Genomic DNA, 15114 nt, shown 5'->3' with positions numbered 1-15114 from the left:
ATCCTGAATTGTGATATACCACATACCTGTTCAGAGGTGAGTTAACATGGCAGCGACTTGGACTATGCACAGAGGCAACCAGAGCCCTCTATTAACAGAACTTTGGTGGTGATCCTGTTCTTGCTTTCGATACACAGTGATTTTTGAACATAACATTTTTGTAACTTTGAAGTAACCCTTGGATCGGAATTCCTGATAAGGATTCAAGTGTTAGACCACTTTTAAGGACCTGGTTAGAGTCACAGCATTCTATTACAAAACCGGTTCCATTGCGCAAAATAACGTTGGCAGTAAACATATCTGAACAAGCCGCGAAGATCCCAGAGATGGCCCAAATGTACAGCCATTCAATCATATGGGCCATAAGCACCATGTGATAGAAAATTCAACTACTCTATTCCGACACGTGGGCCAGAGTAACAATACAGCAGTCCCTGACAGGATACAAATTGAACAAGGCGTTAAACAAGAGTGCGTCTTAGGCCCGACCCTTTCTAATTTGCTTATGTGCGATCTGGTATCCGCGCTGAATTCAGTAATCAACGACACACCAAAACTGGCGAATCACCCTAAAACTTCACTGCTTTATGCAGACAGCCTAGTCCTCTTAAGTCAAATGTCGATGGGGCTACAAAGGCGGATTAATATCGAACACAAGTATAGCAGCTCAAAAGGAATGAGGGTAAATTTAGAAAAAACAAACCTCATGATATTCTGCAGAAAAAGGAAAAAAAATGGTGCCTGGTACCTGAACAGCTGCTGCTTGATTATATATCAAATAAACACAAATATTTGGGATGTTGGCTGGATGACAAAAGGAGGTCATTTAACTCATCAAAACTAAAATTCGCTTCTTTACAATTTGCCTTTTTAACCTCTGCTTAAGATAGTAAAGGCCAAACTCATCCCCACATTGGGGCACAGCACAAAAGCCTTTCCAGGGAAACTGAACAACGCTAAGAGCACCGTCTTTAGATCATTGTTTAAGCTCCCTCCCTACAACTAAGCAGCCCAGATCAGGCTACAGTTTAGGATGAGCGACCAAGTCCTGGCACAGAAAGCCTGTTGCTTGAAATATATGCATTCAGCACATGCCGCAAAAGAAGGCTCACTGAAGAATCTAACCTGGCCGGAACAGCCATCTGCAAATTGCTGGTTGTTCCAAAATGCTTAGAAGAAAGTTTTCTCTGAAGCCTTGGAGCTTAAAGCTACAGCCATGACAATAGTTAGCGCATGGCACTTTGATTCAGCATTTTGGAATATTTTCTCGACTCCTGACCAATTTTTACTTTTTGAATTTATTAACAGCAATGAAATGCTATTATGTTTAACTCCAGAAGCAATAAATGATTAACTCCTGCACCATTAGTACCTCACGTCTTACATTAGCTTTCATTCAGACCCGGTTGAATTTAATCCATCTGGTCATTCCAGGAATTAACTGTTCAGATACTGATGGGTAAAGGGCCTGGTAGGATCACCGGAAAGATCTTCTAGAGCCCGGAACGAGGGACAACACAACCGATAAAAAAGTGTTTGTTACACTACTTTTAGTCAAATCAGTAATGAGGTGAAAAAAAGATCGTAAAAGAAAATATTGGGGGCTAGCTGAGGAGCACCTCACCAGTAAGGACATGCTTTTGTGGTCATTAAAACGAGAAAGGAACCTCGAGGACTCCTTAGTTAGGGTGGCTCTTCCCCTACCATTCAAAACCCCCCTGAATACAAGGTGGGGACTCCCGGCAATACTTGGCCATTTTAAATGTAGCCAATGTGTAGCATGCAAATTCTGTTTCAATACCATTAACTTTAACCACCAAGATGTGGGTGAGGCTTTGACAAGTTTCAGTAAATGCAATACACAAGATTATTATTATTTAGCATTTGTAGAGCACGTAGCTACCCTAAGGCATCCCAGCGCTCGAGGCCAAACAAGGGGAGGGGTTTACAGTGTCAAGGAGAGTGCTGGGTTATAAGCAATTGTGCTGGAAAAGCCATGTCTTGAGTAGTTCCCAGAAGGGCAAAAGATGGGGTTCCATCCGAAGGTGTAAGGGCATTGTGTTCCAGAGTCTTGCCAAAGTGTTCGCAAAGGATCTGTGATGTATGTCATATGGTGTCCATGCAACTTACTTTACATTGGACTAACGACATAAGAAGTGAAATGCAGAAATCTGCAACATAGAAGCAGGATTAAATGCAGCATGATGGGAGCAGCACTTGTTGAACACAACAGTGAGGACATAAAATGGCAAGTGATTGAAAAGGTCATGCTGGGACTCAGAGGAGGAGATAAAGCACATCTATTCCCCCAAGGAGGGAACTCTTTGGGATGGACAAATGCAAAATGATCACTCTGGGACTCAATTCAATTCAATTCAGCTTTATTCGGTACAAATTAATGACCATAAAAGCATACACAATCACAATCAAGATATGAACGACTTAAAGCAGACATAATCATACATCACTAAATGCTATGATTAGTTAAAACAATAATTTACACCTTTAAAATTGCATATCTACATCTAAAAACACATACTTTTCCTCGAATTGATGCATTTGTTTAAAAAAGTAGCAGTATAAAAACAGATGTCCGCAGATTGTAAATTAAAAATCAATTTCATTGCGTGCTCAACCGTACGTGTACCGTATTTAACAAACATGGGTTTAAGCAAAATGATACGGAAATTAGAGTACAGCTTGCAGAATAATATAAAATGCATTGTACTCTGCTTGGAAATCCCATCACATCTACAAGGTCCTAAGGGATATTTTTTAATTACTGGATGGGCCACCAGATGGTGCACTATTCCAAATCTCAATCTGGTCAGCACATATTTATGTGTCGGCCTGGTGACAAGGGTTAAATAGACAGGGAATCCATCCATGGCCAAATATCTGTTATAAAACATAACAGTGGACAAAGTACCAGCAATAACTGTTCTCTTCCTCTCAACAAAAGCTAGGAAGGCCCTTTTTAACTCGACCTTGGGGATCAATAAAACAGCGTTCGGATCAGTTACAATATTCAGGTTAAAAATATCTGAGAAACATACAATAATGTATTTAATCCAGGGTATTGCTATGACTTTATCTAATCGCAAACAGTCCTGGATAATAGACCTTGTAAAGGACTTTTCCTCATTCAACCAAATAGACCGCCAAACCATCAGAGGTCTAAGTGACAAAAGGTCAGATAAGTAGTTCACAGATAGTTCTTGATGACATAAGGCATTAGAGGCCGAAGTGGGTAAACATAAAAGTTTTTAAAAAAAAGAATTCTGTTCCAGTTGCAATTCATGTGCGCAACTGTAACCCCAGATTCCTGCCCCATACAATGCAGTTGATACACATCTAGCCTGATAAATTTTTACCATATCTCTGGTCCTACGATCTCCAATTTTCTGAGCAAATCTAAAAATTCCATGGGCATTTCTAGCCATTTTATTGCGTATATTATTAAATTCATGTGTCCACTTTTTGTCATTAGAAAAAGTTATACCTAAATAACAGAATTTGTCCACCTGCTGTACTTTTAACTTATCAATAAAAAACCCTTTCACTACAGGTTTAGATTTCTTTGGGCCGCAGATCATAGTGTACGTTTTACTTTTGTTAATAACTAATTTTTTGTCGTCAATAAAGGAAGCAAAACTATCCATCAATCGTTGTAACCCTATCGGAGTTAGTGACAACAATACAGCATCATCGGCGTATAATAACACCGGTACTGGAACACCATTGATCATGGGAGCATCTGCGTGTACTTCCTTTAAAATTGCATCAATACCATTTATAAATAAAATAAATAAAAGAGGGGCTAAAACACAACCCTGCCTTATACCTCGATTTACGCTAAAGTTCGGGGTACATTCTCCCTTCCTACCAAAACGTACACATGTTTTTATTCTCTCATACATTCTGGCAAGAAAATAAATTATGCCCTTTGGCGCACCCAATTTCAACAGGGTCGACCACAAAATAGAGTGGTCGACCATGTCGAAAGCGCTGCTTAAATCAGCAAAGCACATATATATATATGGCCAGGTTTGGCTTCACTATACTTCCCGATCAATAATTCTAAATTGATACATTGATCGAGCGTACCCCTGCCTTTTCTAAAACCATATTGGCTATCTGCCAAAATACGATCTTGTTCTGCCCATTCTTCCAATCTTACCAGCATAATCCTACTCATAACTTTTACGGAAGCATCCAGTAATGAAACTGGTCGGTAGTTTTTAGCCTCGGACCTGGATCCTTTCTTATATATAGGTACAATTATAGACTCCTCCCACGTCGACGGAGGATCTATACAAACTGCGGCGTTAAAAACAACAGCCAGCAAAGGACCCCATACTTCTGGCGCATCCTTGTACACGTCGCTTGGAACCCCGTCCGGGCCTTGGGCCTTTCCTCCCTTACTTGCCCTAATCCCCCTTTCAACTTCTTTAATATCAAGTGGTAATATAGGCCATCTATCTGACCCAACATTACTATTTTTACCTGAATCAAAGATAGTTGAAAAATGGGTAATCCAGCCTTCGCAGGAGACATTTGCTGTTAACTCAGGTGTATTTGTCTCCTTAAGGAATGGGGAGTTGACTGTTGCCCAAAATAATACAGAGTTAGAGAGTTCCGCCGCTTGGTTAAGAGAATCCCATGCCTGAAGCTGTAGAACAGTCTTCCTAGCTTTAATGGCATTTTTATATTCTAGCCTCAGAGTTGTTACTAACTTTTTATCCCTAGGTCTTATTGCTAGGGCCTGCTTAAGATCAGTCAGAGCAGCAGAACAGGTTTTATCAAACCAGACAAAACCAGGTTTTGTACCACCCCTGCTAACACTTGTGAACTTTGCGTTAATGGCATTGTTGATTCCTATAAAACTAGATAAGACCCGCTCATGATCCAATCTATTTTCTAAGATAAAAACAATGTCTGCTAAATTCTTCATAATAATGGATTCAGTCAATTCGGATGCTTTTGCACCTATCCACCTCAACCTTACCCCATTAGCCCGATGGGCTTCGATGTTTCCAACCGTGGTCCCTGTCTCTCTATCATTCTCCTCCCACAAAGTCATGGTCACAATAATACAATTGTGATCACTAGTGTCCATTATTTCCATTTCCAATGGGGCAAAACAATCGGCAATACTAGAGGATACCAACACATGATCAATTACGGACTTGGAGCGCCAATTCCTAAATGTGGGGATAGGTGAACCATTACTGTCCCTGCAGCAATCCAAAATTTCCAGGTCAAGGCACCCCATTAATGTATTCACATTTTCCCCATACATATCATGACCAAAGTGTGGGACCTCCCATCCGTCATTATTCGTAACCCCACAGGCCTTTGTAGATAATAATTCACATAATGAGGTATTGAAATCCCCACACCAGATAATATCAAATACTACATTCGAGTCCAAACTTAAGGTATCAATAGCGTTGGCCAATTCGGTTATTATTCTGCCCCTGGTGCTATCAAAAATGTTTTTATAATAATTGATCAGAAGGATGTTACGACTTTTGCCTTCGCGAATCCAGATCATCTGTATTAGATCGCCCACCGGCACATATTTTTTCACCAGCATCTGGCGATGGACCGATACAAGGGTGAGTAAGCCCCCCTTAGCTCTTCCCGGGCCCTCTCCATATGCTGGTAGGTTATATGAAACAAATCCCTCATAATCAATATTATCTTTGCACCAGGTTTCCTGGAAACATAAAATATCGTACCTATTAATAAAGGATTCCCAACCAGGGTCTCTACTTTTAGATTTCAGACCAGCTACATTCCAGCACACCATCCTGGAACATGTACCTATTCTGGTGGTAATCCCAATGATGGAACCTCGGGCATTTCCCTCCGTGTTGCCAGCCCCGCTTGATTGGCCCATTTCACATACATTCATACTACCCTCATGAATAATCTCTGCCTCATTCTGATTAGGCGCAAATCCGGAGACCATAGAAGTTATTTCAGGTACACAGTCGTCCATATGTTGAACCCTATCGGGACCCTCTTCCCTTGCTAAACATATCTCCGTCTCTATTGTGCGTCAATCGTTGGAGTCCAGGGAACTAAGTGCATGAAATCTATTCTGTGTAGGGATATCAAAATAAGGTTTAGAAGTGGGCGGGTAAGTAGAAATTCTACTATTGTCCCTCCGGTTGACATTAAGGTGATTGTAAAAGTAACCTAGTGCTCGGGCACATACATTGCCATCGGAAATTGGGAGAGATGCCGCTCTTAGGAGGACGGTAGTAACATGCTGTGGGTGTTTGAAATTAATAATTACACAGTCCCCCTTTGAGCTTTTCCTATCGCTCCCAATCCAATTGACTCTTCTGGTAGTCAGGACATTATCAGAGAAATTCAATGGGAAACCACATTGTCTATTTAACCAGGATAGACATTTGTTTTTTAAGGAATCATGGGTTTCTTGGTGACCCCTATAATCAAGCGGCGGTACATTTGTAAGTACCACCACATAAGGGGCACACTCAGGTGGGAGATTAATAGCACCCTTTTTGTTAGTTTCCTCCCATCTATTTATATTATCTATGGCAGGCAAAGCCTTGCTAGTTAAGTGCATGCTCCTTTGAGGTGTTATGGGGTTAACACTATTGTTCCCTTTATTTCCTGTGGCTTCCTTAGAAGAGTCTCCCTGTACCTGATGCTTATATTGATTGCTAGTAGTGTCAGTTGCAGCAATTGTGACAGTAGTAGCAGCAGACACCTCTCCTGGTTTGTCTAAGACCTTTCTAAGCAAACCACCCAATCTAGCAACTTCTTTTGTCAATTCCTCAATTTTTGAAACCAAAGGATCTATAATGCCTCTAATCTTTAAACCAATAATCTCCTCTAGGTTAGTTACTATATCATCCTCCACTCCCACCTTATTAAATTTACTCAGTACATTAGTTTCAGCGACTTTATCTGGTGAGGCTGCTCGTTTCCGCCCACTCCGCAGTGCCCCCTTTTTGATAGGGAATTTCCTACATGTTCTAACTGCCCGTACTTTTGGAGTCGGTAGACATTGTTCCACCATATCAGGGCAGTCATCTGTTCTTAACTCATTGGGGGTAGTTTGTTCAGGCTCAAGATGTCCCATCTCTACCAACTCTACCACTTCCGGAATAATAATGTCAGAGTGATTGTTCGCATCCTCCATGCTAGAAGCGGATGAACCCCTTACAGGGCTCTCTAATTGCGGGGTGCTAATTTTTCCAAGCGACTGTCGCCTTTCAGAGTTTATCTTACTAACCTTCTGGACCAAATAATTATCCATAGTGCGTGGCCCGGAAAGGGGTTTAGATCTAGACATATTATAAAACGGTACAGCCCCGTCTAAAGCTTACTGAATTGTTATAACGGTTTCCCCGTTTATATTTATCCTATATTTAAAACTTTAAAACAATAGCAAAGTCTTAGCAACCTACTCAATGTCACACCCGGTGCTTTATGTACCATATATGTTCTGGAACAGCGTCTCTGGCCCAGCCCAGTCCCTTCTGGCCTCTGAGGGCCACAGAGGGCCCGCCCTTTGCCTGGGCTTAGCCCGGCGCTGCCCGCGCGCCGCCCGCGACGCGGAGGGAACCTCACAGTTTTAAGCGCCTCCGGGCGCGCAGGGAAGCGGAAGCGGGAAGTGCCGCTAGGGACTCTGGGGGCTGTAGTCCCCAACACGGCGTCCAGCAAGGTCAATGGCGGCAAAGAAGAAGACCACAGCGCCTCCGGACCCCCGGGCAATGCAGAGTGCGCAGCGGAGCGTCCTCCAGCCAGGTATGCTCCTCGTTATGCCCCCGCTCCACCGAGGGAGCCTCACAGTTTTAAGCGCCTCCGGGCGCGCAGGGAAGCGGGAAGTGCCGCTAGGGACTCTGGGGGTTGTAGTCCCCAACATGGCGTCCAGCAAGGTCAATGGCGGCAAAGAAGAAGACCACAGCGCCTCCGGAACCCCGGGCAATGCAGAGTGCGCAGCGGAGCGTCCTCCAGCCAGGTATGCTCCTCGTTATGCCCCCGGACTCAATACCCTCGATGATTGGAGTCAGGCAGCCTTCATATGAACATTTATTTTGATGGACATCGCTGTTTACTAGGTCTAGTAGCTCACCTACAATTGATTTAGGCCTCTTGTTGATATAACAACTGCAGATGCTATGTATGCCTTTTCTGGAAATTATTGTATGTCTTACATATGTAACTGACAAGAGAATTTATCAGTACTCCATTTTTTTTCCTCTCCGGCCCTTACAATGGTTGGTCCGCTGTTAGTACCAAACCTTTCTTTCATGGACAACCTATTACGGCAGAATTAAGTTTGCCCTCTGCATTTCAATATTCACGTCTTTAGAAGGCCAGCATTACAATGCTTTACATCCGCTAATTAGCCAACTCTCTTCATTGTATATGTATGTACAAGGATCGCTTCCCGAGTTAATTATGTGAACTAAGTCCCTTCCCCACTGCACACTTATGGTTACGCATATTCATTACATAATGGGGCTTTTAGCATACTGGCACACATACTGCACAAATTGATAAAGCATTTTTTTCATTTCCTTTTCAAAAACTTTTTCCAGTAATAAATGATTACATTCTGTGGGAACACTACAGGTATACTCGAATAGGTATTTCAGCTTAGATATCAGCCAAGAGATTTGTTATGTCCAAAGTCGGATTGCTACATTCATTGTAGTAAGAGTCCCCGTGCACGGCTTCAAAGAGAACACCCTCTTCCCTGTGGGGTGTCTTTGAAAGCCAGATGCTGCCGGTATGCCCCCGATCTGAGTAGGTTTGCATTATAGTACCGTCAGTGACCGGAGATTGTTTCCGGTACACTGACATATAGATTAATGGTCATTTCTTACATTTCCACGCAGTTCCTCACCAGACTAGTGGCTATATTTCATTTGAGGTAGGTCAAAACAGAAGGTGTTGGGCTTGCGGACAGCTCAGTTTCTCTATGCCAGTTTTTAGGTCGAGCCTAGAGCAGCGCATGCGCTGTGCTCTGGCGAGACTTTTAGTAAGGGCGTCAGAAAATGGTACCACTGTGGCCTAGAGCTTGAGTGTATGTGCACCTGCAAGCAGAGCGCCATATGGCTTTCCTCTCTAGTAATGGGTCACAGGCCCTGGCTGTTCTCTCCAGCTTCTGCATTCCGCAGACCCTCTCCAGCCTGCTCTTTCCTCTCTCGACCCCTCCTTTTGGACAGAGAGGAGGGAAACTGCTCCTGTCTGCAAGCCTCACCACTATTCATGCCACGGTAGTTTGTCAATAGGGCATGCACAGTGCATTTCATTTCTTGAAAACAAGTGTCCCCGTCTCCCTTTCTACTCTGGGCTGCTCGGTCCTCTGGCCCCCACTCTAGGCTTCACGGTCAGAGTCTGCCAGCAGCTTCACTCTGCAACTCTTCTCTCCTCCTTCTCCCCCCCCCCCCCTTTTTCAGAGGGGAAGGGAAGGGAGGCTGGGTCCATTGCAAGCTTCTCAACCAGCAGCTTTAGGTATGTTATAGAAGCATATACAACAAGGAGCTTAGGGGGTAAATGGGCAGGTCGCCCCCCACTCATCACTTAATAACAACAACACTTAATAACTGTGAGAAAGTGGCTCTGTATATACTGTTCCCTAATAGGTACAGGGTGTACAGAGTCCACAGTCCCCCAGAGGCTGATAGAGGTCAAAGTTAGGTATGACCTTACTCTCAAAAGTGGTAGCTTGGTCGAGCAGTAAGGCAGTACCAGAGGACAGTGTAAAGCATTTATTGTACACACTCAGTCAGCAAATGGTTTCACACACTCAATAACTGAACTCTAGGCCAATGGTTTATATATATAAAATATATGCTTGTTTTATTTTTAGAACCACAAAGGGGATAAAAATATACTTTCTCAGAATGAGAGGTTGAATATAAATACTTTTGTCTTAAGCAATAAATTTATATAAGCAGTCACAGTTGGTTGCAATAAACAATCCTATTTCCTAAACACAACAATGCATTGAGCTCAATGGTAAATTCAGGTTATTTGTAATTAATTACTTTTCAGATTACTTTTGGAATTTCAGGTCTGGCTCCTAGATCCAGCCTTGGGTCAGTATTCAGAATCAAGTGATGAAAGTCGACTTAATAACTAATGATTTTTAAATAATATTTAGCTATTTCAAAAGTTAGCACTTAGAAAATATTTCAAAGAAAACATTCAATGGATCTCTATGGCAAGAAATTCAAATTGCAGGTAGAGTACTTTGTCGTTACTTTAGTAATCCAGGACTGGGTACCTAGGCCCAGGACTGGGGTCCTTATCAAAAACAGGTAAGTAATTTCGTTTGCAGAAATGGTACGATTTTAAAAGAATATTTCAAATTTGCAAAAATAGACACTTAGAAGAAATTTCACAGATAAGCAGACAATGGTTTCCTATGGGAGAAAAATGAGTTAGAGGCAAGTATAGTTGTGGACACTTTTCAAAGTCAGGGCTGGGCACCAAGATCCAGCACTGGGAGCTCACCTAGGAGCAGGTGAGTAAATTCGTTTTTGTCACTTGGCTGATTTTTGGTGAATATTTGCAGTTTTGAAAAGTTCACACTTAGAAGATTTTTGAAGAAAAAGCCAGTCAATGTTACCCTATGAGGAAAATGAAGTTAGCGGTTTAAGGGTAAGTACTCGACTGGCAGAGTTGAAATTCCGGGCATAGACTCAGTGGTCCCCCAGTGTCAGGTAGGTACAGTTGGTTCACCCTCAGCGGTTTCAGGACGGCCGGGTGCAGAGAGAGTTGGGCCCAATGTTATCCTATGAGGGATAGGGGGGCCTTGGTTGGTGGCTGCTGTCTGGCAAGCCACGCGGCTGTGGGAGCTGGGCTCCTGGTCACTTACTCAGGGCAAGTGGGGAAGTAGGTTAGTGTAGAGAGTGCACTGCCAGGGCCACTCGGGCGGCTGGGTGCAGGGTGCTTTTGAGCAGTCGGGCGCTCAATGGAAATCAATGGGAATGGTCCGGTTTGGAAAAAGGCTGCAAGCTCGGGGACGAGGATGCTTCAGGTGCCACCACCACTTCGAGAGGTAAGTTGGGTAGTTGTAGGTTAGGTGGGTACCCCGGGAGTGGGCACAGAGGGCCGCATGGCGCCGGGTGCAGGGGTGCCTTTTGATGTCGGAAATCTTACCCTCTTGTTGATCGCGGTTGGGGTGGCACTCTGTTCCGAGGCTGCAGGCTTCTTCCGGGATGTTGAGGGGGGTCCTTGGGTGCCGGACTCGGGGTCACAGTCGCCGTGGGGTCGTCCTCAGGGTCTTTGTCCACTCCGGCACTGGCCAGGCTTGGCTGGTGCAGAGTGTGTTGGGTCCGCGGTTCCGGGCTGCTGCCAGGGGTTAAAAATAGGTTTCTTGAGTAGAGCCTCTACTCATGGGAGTCCCAGGGGCTTAGAGCCAACAGGTAGCCAGGTCCTCCGGGGTTGGTGAGGTTGCTGGCCACGAGAGATGCCGCGCTGGTGCAGGTTCGAGAGTCGACAGGCCGGTAGGGCTGGGGCCAAAGCAGTTGGTGTCTTCTTCTCTTTTTAGCAGCTGCAGGGCAGGTCCTTGTTCTTCTTGCTCTTCTTGTAGTTTTCTATCTGGAATCTGGGGAAGGAAGGTTCAGGGGGCCCCTAAATACTAGATTTAGGGGTGTTACAGGTAGGTGAAGGCCAGGGACCAATGGATCCTTGTCCTGGGGTGGGTACACCCCCTATCCTGCCTCTCTCCTGTGGGAGGGGGGCAGTAGCCTGATCCTGATAGGGTAGGGCCTCCCATCTTCAAGATGGCGAGAGCCCGGAGATGTGCTTCACCTCGCCTCCCCCACCTGAGGGGTGGGGTGGGCAGGCTGGCACATCCCCTGTCCTTGTATGGGGTTTCCGGCCAAGCTTCCCGCCAGAGTGGGGGGTTGCAGTGGCCTGGGGAAACTCCAACTGGCGGCATGCCTTTGAAGCTTCCCTTTTCTCATCCTGGGGGAGGAGATTTCTCACCTCACCCAGGATGTGCATTGTTGCAGGCCCGGGAGAGCAGGGGCTCTCCCACCCAGGGGTCCAGCAACGTGTCTGCTGTGTGGCAGCCTGGGCAGCCTCAGAGCAGACGTGGATTGTAGGTTAGCTGTAAGGGGGCATCTCTAAGATGCCCTCTGGGGTGCTTAGTACATTAAATCCCACACTGGCATCAGTGTGGGTTTAATGTGCTGAGAAGTTTGATACCAAACTTCCCAGTCTTCAGTGTTGCCATTATGGTGCTGTGGAGCTCGTGTTTGACGAGCTCTCAGCACCATGTACTTGTAAATGGCAGCACTGTACTTACAGTGCCCAGGAATGGACCTGGGTACTGTAGGGGCACAGGGCTCCTGCTCCTGTGCCCACACCATAGGCATAAGGCACCCAGCCAGAGGGGTGGCTGACATATGCCTTGGCAGTGTAGGTGATGGGCATGGCACACAGAGATGTGTGCCATGTCGACTCTTTGTTTTGTCCTGTGCCCAGACACTCAGCCTGCAAAGGCAGTGTGTGTGTGTAAGGGTACAGGGCCTCTAAGGGTGGCACAATGAGTGCTGCAGCCCTTAGAGGCCTTCCCTGGTCACAAGGCCCTGGGTACCTAGGGTACCATTTACTAGGGGCTGACATGTGGCCAGGGTTTGTCAATTGGGAGTTTGTATTTTAGGGAAGGAACACAGGCCCTGGGCACCTGATTGGCAGGAGCCCAGGGCACAACAAGGAAAAGTGCATCAGCTATTAGGCAACAAAAGGGGTGTTACTGCAACAGAAACCCACTTTCTCACAATAACAACACTGTTATAGAAGCAGCCACCACTTTACCCTTAATACGTAGTACTTACCCCCTCTGCCCCCCCGTCCTAACATCAGGTTCAAAGCCCACCTTTCTTACCCCCTCTGCCCCCCGCTCTGTACTAACACATATCAGGTTCAAAGCTTGCTGTGCTTACCCCGCTGCCCCCGCTCTGTCCTAACACATCATCAGGTTCAAAGCTCGCCGTACTTACCCCCTCTGCCCTCGCTCTGTCCTAACACTTATCAGGTTCAAAGCTAGCCGTGCTTATCCCCCTGCCCCTGCACTGTCCTAACACTTACCATGAGGTTCAAAGCTCGCTGTGATTATCCCCCCTGCCCACCGCTCTGTCCTAGCACTTATCATCAGGTTCAAAGCGCGCTGTGCTTACCCCCTCTCCATCCTAACACTGATCATCAGGTTCAAAGCTCGCCGTGCTTAGCCCCCTGCCCCCCGCTCTGTCCTAACACTGATCATACGGTTCAAAGCTCGCTGTGCTTACCCCCCTGCCCCCCGCTCTGTCCTAAAACAGATCATCAGGTTCAAAGCTCGCCGTGTTTACCCTCTGCCCCCGCTCTGTCCTAACACTTATAGGTTATGTTAATTGGTTTATATAGCGCTCAACTCACCCTGGGGCATCTCTGCGCTGACTAGAAGATTAGAATCCTGCACGGGGAGTGTTGGAGAAACTGGAGTGAAGATTCAGAACAAAAAGCCTTTCAGCCGTTTTCTAAAAAGGCCATAGTTGGGGATTGATCCTAAAGCCAGAGGGAGCTGGTTCCAATATTTTGGAGCAAGATATGAAAAGGCTCTGCTGCCAGTCCGAGTAAGACGAAAACGAGGAACCTGAAGGAGGGTCAGCAAACTAGATCGGAGTCTCCTAGAGGGACAGTATTTGAGAAGTATTTTTTTTGTAGGTAAAGAGGACCTCTGTTGTTCAAGGCGTTATACGCGAGGCAACATATCTTGAAAAAGGATCTCTTTTTCACAGATAGCCAGTGTAGTTCTCTGAGCAGCGGAAATGAAGGGGAGCCAGCCTGTCGGTTGAGAATCATTCTCGCTGCTGTATTCTGAACCACTTGCAGTTTTGCCAGGTGAGTCTCCCCTACTTCTGCCAGAAACGCGTTGCCGTAATCCAAGCGGCTAGTTACCATAGCCTGCACTAATGTCCTACGATGACAGGTAGGCATATATGGGAGTATTTTCCGCAGAAGTCGGAGGCTATAGTAGCATGAACTGGTCGTGGCCGCAATATGGTCCTTCATGGACAGCGTCTGGTCTACTTTAATACCCAAGTTTTTTACTGAAAGTTTGGGAATGGGAGCAGGGCCCAATTGGACGGGCCACCAATCATCTGACCAGATATCAGTTGCTTTTTCCAACAACATGATCTCTGTTTTTCCTGGATTCAGTTGAAGGCAATTTCCCGTCATCTAGTCATAGATCGCCTTCATGCCAATGGCAAAACATATTTTCCCTTTCTCTTCTCGAATAGTGAACATAAGCTGCGTGTCATCTGCATACGAGAGGATCTCGAAGCCCAGCTGTTAAACTATCCTCGCAAAAGGGGCCATGTAAATGTTAAAAAGGGTAGGGCTCAAACATGAGCCCTGCGGAACACCCCTCTCCAGAGGTATTTTGGCCGAGGAGTAGGGGCCCAAGATGACTGTTTGAGTTCTATCAGACAGAAAATGTTGTAACCACTTCAGGGCTGTCCCTTTGATACCACAGGCGGATAGTCTCTCTGCCAGCTTTGTATGAGAAATGGTATCAAAAGCGCGGAGAGATCTAGGAGGATCAGTATCGTCGAGCCCCACGAATCTATTGTCTGTCTGATCGAATCTGTCACCGCTAGTACGGCGGTTTCCGTGCTGAAACCTGTCCGAAAGCCAGATTGCGATGGGTCCAGGATTCCATTTAGTTCCAAATAAAGAGCCAAGTTGTCTATTTATAGTGCTTTCCAACAATTTCCCCAAGAGTGGTAATAGGGAAATAGGCCGATCGTTGCCAAGGATTGATGGATCCGCCGTAGGCTTCTTCAATATAGGGCGAACAGATGCCTCTTTCCATGCAAGGGGAATGGTGCCAGTTGTTATAGAGCAGTTGAAGATGTCACTGATTGCAGGAGCACAGCTCGTGGCTAAGAGAGCCATAATCTTTGGAGGGCACAAATCATTTGGTGAACGAGATTTTGCTTTGGAGAGGCCTTTTAAGACCTGTTCAATGGTGGTCAGTTCAAAGCGCTCAGGGAAACTAGTAGTTGCCTTATATCCCTGTCCTCCAGTTTGGACAGAGTTTCCAAGACTGAGGGGGCTACC

The 15114-nt window shown here is 45.5% G+C and overlaps 1 protein-coding gene across 2 annotated transcripts in view; it reads right to left on the bottom strand.

Moving 5' to 3' along the window:
• The window catches only part of TPP2 (tripeptidyl peptidase 2), a 398345-nt gene that overhangs the window by 360230 nt on the left and 23001 nt on the right, over nt 1-15114 (bottom strand). The window lies entirely within an intron of this gene.

This window comes from Triturus cristatus, chromosome 8 (genome assembly GCF_964204655.1).
Source record: "Triturus cristatus chromosome 8, aTriCri1.1, whole genome shotgun sequence".
Classification (NCBI taxonomy): domain Eukaryota; kingdom Metazoa; phylum Chordata; class Amphibia; order Caudata; family Salamandridae; genus Triturus; species Triturus cristatus.
The sequence above is the reverse complement of the archived record's forward strand: the minus strand, read 5'-3'. Positions and strand labels throughout refer to the sequence as shown.